Genomic DNA, 8,223 nt, shown 5'->3' on the forward strand with positions numbered 1-8,223 from the left:
AGTATTAAAAGATATCTAGCAACAAAAAGGACAAGAAAATCTACCTTTCTCTAAACATATTACGATTCATTAATAAAAGCTATAGAGGTGTTTTAGACCCTACCTTAAGTCCAATGCTAGTTTGTGGCAGCCATGCTTCAACCATTCAAAAGAGTTTCCTTTTGAGAACCTGCAATCACAAACAAGCACACATAAAATAACCCCTACATAGCTAATATAATAAATCATATTCATCATGGTGATCAAGGAATCCATGAAATAAACCATAAAACACAACTTATTGAGAAAAATAAACATGATTGTATTAACTTTGAAAATAAAAGAACTTTACAACCTTTGGTGCCTTGATGTTGTACAAGCTCTTCCCAGGGTCTGAAACAGGAATATCCTCTACTTTGACAAGCCTCACACTCTTCCAAATGAGATCAAAGAGGTATGTAATCTTTCCTCACAAAAGCTCAATTAGGAAGATTAAGTTCCAGCAGCATTTCACCTCAAAAATATTCAGCTTTCAACCTCCCCAGTAACCATCCCAATGATTCATTTTATAGTGCAAAGGAAGGAGGTTACAGGTCCACCTATGAAGGGGTAGAGTCCTCCTGCAAAGGGATAAGCTCCTCACATCAAGGGGTTAGCTCCTTAAGGTATGGGATGCATGAACCTTAAAGGAGTGAACTTGCTACCTCAAGATTCCTTCTAGAAGCTTCTAGAAATGACTCAAAGTGAGTTTTTAAGAATGTACTTGTGCCTTTTTGACTTTTACAAGGGTCCGCACCCATTACACAGAGACAGAGTGGTCAGGTGTGTAGGAAACATGACCATTAGGTGCAGGACCACAGGTAATGCTAAGAGAAAGTGTGGAACCAAAGTTTTATAGACTTTTAAGGGCTTTCTCTTATTTTCAAGGCTTGACATGAAGAACTGAGGTTTAAGACTTGCAAAGGAGGAAAGTATGAGTGGTGATAGACTCACACAGATTGTAGAATGTCATCATGACAATTTTTGTGCAATAGGAAGCATGCTCATGGACTGAAAAGGATCTAAAACTGCATTTTGTTAGCAAGATTGGTGTCCTAAAAGATTTTTTTTTAGGAAATAAGTTTTTTTTTAATATTATTTCTTAAAAAGTTTCTATCAAAGAAAAATCAACAATTTTTTATTCATTCTTCTGCTTAGCTGGTTACAATCTACTTTATTTTGGTTTCAAATAGTTGTTAGAAAGCATTGGAAATATTTTTGTCGGTTATGCATGTGTTATACTAACTAGGATGCATGGAACAAATATGAATATGTGGAATACTCTCACCTATAGAATACAACTTGTTTCATCGAATTGAATATTTTTTAAGCATTGTCTTTTGTATGATTTTTGAGTCAAAGTCCCATCACATTTCATACGTCAACTCCCCTACCGAAGACACTAAAAAAGTACACATAAAATTTACCTAAAATCAATCAGTAACTCTTTATTGAGAAAACAAACATTAGTTTAGGCTAGGATCTTGGGATATGAAATGTGAGTAAACTTCCCAAGATTAGAAACCGAAACTAGTGTTATTGAAAGAGAGAAAATTCCTTCTCCACTCATACTACCGAGACCACTCTAGTCAAAGCGGAGCTAAATACGAGACAACATCATACTGTAAGTGAAGGTAGCTCACCTTCTCCTATAACTCCTTTGGGTATTCTATGTATTGGGTATCCCTTCGGGGATTTCGGAGCTGAGTCAGGGACTCAGGTATCCTGCCCACGCAATTTATTATCTACGACTATGTCCCCCCCGGTAGTGTCTATGATCTGAGGTATTCTTAGTGGCCAAAATTTTAGGGACTTACACAAGGTGATTGGGGCAGGTGGCCTTGGTACCTAACACAGACAGAAATACTCTGTCTTCAGTTTTTGGGAGGGTGCTCATCTTCACGAGAGTACTTGGCCCCTCAATCTGAGGTTTAGGCGAAGCTCTAGAGTAATCATAACTATACATTTGGCTAGCCCTCTCTGTTATCCCTTTTGATACTGGGTTTCATCTTGAGTGATCGGTGCTTATTAGACATGGTCAGTTCCCTCTATTTGCTGATTGATCAACTTAGTGTATTTTTTATATTTTTAGGCACTCTAGTGTTATCATTGAGACTTTAACAAATATCATGATAAAATTTATTGATAAAAATTAACGGTCACCATGGCTACATCCGACCCTCGTCGTCAATCTAGATGATTGTGAGGACTTCCTCCACTCATTATGGAAGATTCATCGAGCTTCAGTGAGTCGGATTCCCCATCTTCAGGAAATCAGTCTCCAAGATCTCACACAGAATATCTTTGGACAACCGACGATTCAAGTTTACCAGAGGATTTATTTACTGTAGGATTTCTTCCTCCCTTTAACCCTTCGCTCACGAATCCATTGGACCCACTCTTGGTTCCTGTGGCACCTATACTCCATGTTTCTTTAGTTGTAACATTTCCATCCATCGTATCAATGACTAATGGGTCATGGAAGTTTGTGGACACTTCTGGTCCCCCACCACTTCCCCAGTCGATAGTCACCACTACATCGTTGATGGCAAACCCTGCTATCCCATTTGTCCCAGGTACAGACCCTCACATGACACCCTGTACGAGTAGAACCTAGCCGATGTCGGGATCCACCCCTTTAGTGTCAAGCTCTATACCTTTGACAAGTGCTACATACAACACTCCTTATAACGCTAAATATAGCATGGTGACCATGGGTCCCTTCAACCAACAATATTGTTGGTACCCATTGTATAGTTATAACCCACAGATTCCAGTACCTGGGGGCACTCCCAATATGCATATACCATTAGTAAACGTAACAGTTCCCCCACCATTTTCAGGCATGCATGGTCAGTCACTGATTGACATGAGCACTCCTTATGGCAGTCAAGGACATATGTTTAGTTCTGTGGCAAGCGGGAATCCTCAAGGAGGTCCCAACCAATCCATGGGGGCACCCTACTCACATCCTCAAATGAGTCAAGGGGGTACTGCTTATCCTCAGGGTAATGCTACACCCTAGCATCAAAATCCCCATGGAAATCCACATTACAATGCCATACCTAAAGGCAACTACTATACCACATAGCCTATGTATAATATTGGGACTCAAACGATGGGAGGACCACAAGGATCCTCAAGTCATATGTCATCACCTTGGTCCAAGTCAGGGACACCACACACTCTGCCTTTCTTGGCAATGTTGGATATCCCTGACATGTAAAAAATTGCAATGACCCCATCTATCATAACTTATTTTGGCCGCCAATCCTGCATAGAGTACCAATAGACATCCCCAAGTTTGAAGGAAAACCAGGGGAGGATCCAGGCACCCATATCACCACCTATCATCTTTGGTGTGTTTCTAACTCCATGATGGATGATAGTGTTCAGTTACATCTTTTTCCCTGCACCCTCACTGGAAACGTAGCTAAGTGGTACATTGAGTTACCACGTGTGTCAATAAATACCTTCGACACTCTAGCGATGGAATTGTTAAAGCACTTCCAACTACCCATTTGCTATGAGCTGGGAAAGAGCTCCTCACTTCATTACATTAGGATACCGCCACCCACATCTTTGATCATATATATGAATGGAGATGTAGGCGGAGGTTAGTCAAAGCTCCCCTCCCAGAATATCTCTTAACAAACTGGTTCTGCAAGTCCCTACTCCCTCAAATCACTAAGGATGTCACCTTAGGTGGTGCAGTCATAGAAGACCAATCCATATGTCGTGCCCAACACTTAGATTTGATACATTCACAGTCTGGCACTCTTTACTATGTAATCCCTATTGCCGCTTGCAACTCCAATGCTTCCAATAATCAGCACCCTGGAGCACACACTGGTGGGATTATCAGTGCAACCTCTGGGGCTGCTGTAAAATAGCTCAACAGTCACATTGCCTAGATGTCAGTGGACCCCTCTACCAAATCGACTACTCTTCCTACCACTGCAATAAACTTTGTGCAGTCTATGCAAAAACTCGGTGGTAAGAACAAGAAGAATAAAAAAAATACCACTCCTTCTAAGGAGAAATCAACAAAGCAGCAAAACCCAAAGAAGAAGTTCAGTGCGCCTCCTGACGATGGAAAGGATAAACCTGCTAGATTCCCTTGAAAAATCTGTGCTGAAGACCACATGACCTATCACTGCTTGTGACTTCAAGAATGCACAGATTTCATTGCTAAAAAGGGTACTAGTGGGACCCCCACTGCCCTTAATAATCCTTTCCACGCTTAGCATTAGCAACACCTCATTGCAAACCAACCCCAACCCCCTCAAGGGGGCAATGGTGGTTCGCAAAATCCTTCAGCCGGTGAAGGATCTTCTACCGTTTACACTTTTGAAATGGTAGATCTACAAAGAAGAGCCAAATCCTATGGAGCTCCTGTTGCTCATGCAGAGGAACCTTCCTCAAGTCAAAACCGTTGCCCAACGATTTGCATGTTGAAAGGATGGTTGCTGACCTTGTGATTCGCTCCCCTAAAGGGGAACTTCGACACACAATGCACAATACATCTACATGTGTTGCCCAAAACTGCAGCATTGTAGAAGACTTGGCGCAAGCGCTGTCAGCTATGTCAACACTCGAAGTATTACAAACATGTCCAGCAAAAAGGAAAGCTTTGCTTTTGGCTATTGTTGGTGTCGACCCATAGGATTCCATGCTTGCAATTTTCAACATGGAAAAGAGTAAACCTCCCCTTTCCCACTAGCTTACATTTTGTTAGAGTCGGTCTGGTCAGCCCTCCGTCAGAGATAAAAACTCTTTATGCATTTCATTTTTAGGTGTCCCGCTCCATTCATTCAGCTGCATTCCACTAGGGGCATGCCATGATCTGATGGAGAAGGTAATGCTAATTATTTCCCCTCATGTCTGGCTCCTGCTGGCTTAGGTCTTTTGTCAATGATCACCAAAGTCCATGACAATCAAGGTCTGGTCCTTTAATGGACAAAAGTCATTTTCGGTCATTAGGTCTAGGGATTAAATCAATTTGGTCTTTAAATATGTCCAGTAAAGCCATGCAGGCCAGAGTGATGCCCTTGTAAAGTAATGATTCACAGAGTTTCACTGTCATATTGATAAACTTCGACTGTTCTCCAAAACTCTGTTTTGAAGAAAAGTCAAACAGTGTCATGGGTGATAAAATTTTCAAAAAAGTCTTCATTTGATCTCTTCAGGTGTAATCATGGTTTCCGTGGCCAAATGTCCTGTCAAGCAATCCATGTAAAGAGTGTCGAAAATTTCATCACTTGAGCCAAATTCAGAGGAAAAGTGAAAATCAGGGTTGTTTTAAAGTCAGTGAAAAAGTGTCAAACATAACATTAGAAAGTGGGTTTCTTGAAAAAGCAAAATTTAAATCATGACCCCCAAGTCTTTATACACAAGTTTACATCAAAAATCAAAGTCATTGTGCAATCAAAGGCAGAGGGAAAACATTGCAAAGTTGTGGAGAGTGCAATCGCATGGTTTGGAGTAAGTTTGGAGGCCATTACAGGCGTGCAACGCATATAGGTAGGGGTGCGGCGCACACAGAGCCCACCCACAGTGCAAATTCCTAACTGGTGTGGTGCACACCTAGAGCGCAGCGCACACCCAGAGCGCGGCGCACTGGGTTTTGCGCTCGGCGCACACAGACAAAGGGCCAGAAATAGTGCCAAACTCCATCAAATCTTTTGTGAAGCTCATCAAATTGCAAGGTAGGCTCTATAACATCACTTACTCCTCAAAGTTTATAGATGATATGGTGGTTTTATTCCTGTGATTGTATGCAACAAATTTCATAAATTCAACCACAAGAAGACACCAAAAAACCATTGATGCTAGGGTTGTATAAGTGTATGTTGATGCCAAGACTCTATTTTTCCTACCCTACCACTTTTCCTTATTCCCCTATGCCATTTTTCCTATTATCACTACCCTAACACTACCAAACTCATATTCCCTTTCCCCTTTTCCTATTGGTCAATAAAAAGCCCAAACCCTACCTTATTAAAACCCCAAACCCTAACCTATCAAAATACCCAAAACCCCTACATATCCCTAAACAAAATTCTCCCTATAACCCCTATTCCCATTACATTACTCCCCTCCTAATACTCCCTTTGTTTCATTGTTCCCCTTGGTGGCAGATATAAAAAACAACGCCCAGCTTCACCATCATCAAAGGGCAGGCTTAATACAGTATATAAGCAACAGTCATGGCATCTGAGGGTTCATCAGAGTATGAGGTGGAAAATCACAGTGATACAGCTTCAAGAGAACAGGCCCCCAGGAGACATCACAAGAGTGGCAAATATGTTAGGGATGAGCCCACTACCCGCACTGAATTACAAGCATGCCCTCTTGCCATGTCATGTTTCCAGCACCTAGCATGTTTTGAATTTTGTAAAAGGGTGGCTAATGTTAGAGTTCATCATGAGTTGGCCCATCTTTTTCTGCTTCACCTACATGGAGGTCAGTCCATCTTGGCTGGGGTCACCTTCATATTGACACCCGAAACTATCTCAGTGGCAACAGGCATACCAAATGTTGGAGAATAGTGGCATAAGAAGAAGAAAGTGGATAGGCAACATTATGAGCCTTACATTAAGGCCATATCCTTGAGTCAGCTCACAAGAGTCTTTCCATTCATATATTTGAAAGATGAGTATGCTCCACTCATGAAATTGATCATGAAGTACTTCAGTTGTGAGGTATGAGTGCAAAGGCCCGGATAAGGAGCTTGAAGGCAAAATTGAGCAAAGCAACAAAAGAGGCAAAAGAGGCAAAAGAGAAAGATCGGCTTTGAATCTTGGTTGAAGCCTCCTTGGCACAACATAGCACTTCATAGAGGACTTCCAGCCCAAATTTCAAGAAATTTGGGGAAATTTTGGTCACATGACAAATTTTTGGGCAAAACATAGGTTTTTTCTCCGTAAACAGTGGGAGCTCCAAATGAAGAATGGTTTGCATTTTTGGATTCAGCATGAAAAATCATGACTACTGGCGCTTGGAAAAGAAATTTGGGCAAGATTTGAGTCTCTAGGAGGTCAAAAACACCCAAAAAATGACCTCTCTGCCCCTATTTTGACACACAGGAAGCAGTCTTGGGAGAATGAAGATTTGGAGGGGCAAATGAGCACCAAATTCAGAAATTCTAGTTGGGTTAGAAAGTAGATATGACAGGCTTTCCAAAAAGCACACTTGGGAACATTTTGAACTCCTGAAAGTGCCTCAAAATAGGCTCAAAAGTGGCACGACACACACAGAAAATGGCGCGGTGCATACAGGAAAAAAGCCCAATTTTACCTCCGTTTCGTGAAATTTCGATTCGTGACTTCTCCAAGTGGGCCCGCTCATCTACATTTCGGTTTTTTGGTGCCTAAGGTGGAATTTAAAGTATTTTCACTCCAGATTGGCTTCTATCCAAGTGGCAAAGGAAGGCAAACGGTCACCCAAGCCATTTTTCATGTTTGTAACGCTGCACCTTAACCTAATGGTTGCCTTTCCACTTCCATTTTGTAATGATTCGAGTAACTCCCCAACCCCTGGGCGTTCTATCTCTTCATGGCACATTCTATATATTGTATGCAAACTATTTGCAAAGGGTTGGTTGGCTTGTAACTTCTCGGAGACTGTGGGAAAGAAACTTTGTTTCTTCATTGTATATTTTTGACAGAGAATTAATGAAAGGCAGCGGCTCTGTTTCATGAGATTCATGTGGTTGTGAGTGTAGTAAATGTGTCTCTTATGTTTCATATGTATTTTGTAATATTCATAGTTCAATTCATATTCATTTCCAGTGAAATTTTCTGAGTTAGATAAAGTAGAATTCAATTTTATTGCTCTGCCTGTGGGAAAATTTCATGTTCAGTGTTCTTCTTCTGTTGAAAAGGATTCATGTACTTATGCCCTTTTCACTCTCCTAAGCAATCTCTCCATTCCGCGTTATTTCAAACTAAATCGCTACACTTTCCGCCTGTCTTGTCTCACGGAGTAATCTGTGCCTTTGTATTAAATTCTTTGTTCATTGCTGTTCGTTGGTCCCATAACATCCTAGAAGCTCAGTCATTCATAAAAATTGTTTGATGTATCCATATTCACTTACTAGCCTAAGATCAATATTTCACTGTAAGTCAACTCAGACCGTTTCATTTATCTATTCACTGAGCGTGACTCGGAGAGAGCCCTCTCCTGTTCTGATAGGTCTAGCTA

Source organism: Pinus tabuliformis, chromosome 8 (assembly GCF_031772625.1).
Source record: "Pinus tabuliformis cultivar Carrire ecotype Pingquan chromosome 8, CPIR1, whole genome shotgun sequence".
NCBI lineage: Eukaryota > Viridiplantae > Streptophyta > Pinopsida > Pinales > Pinaceae > Pinus > Pinus tabuliformis.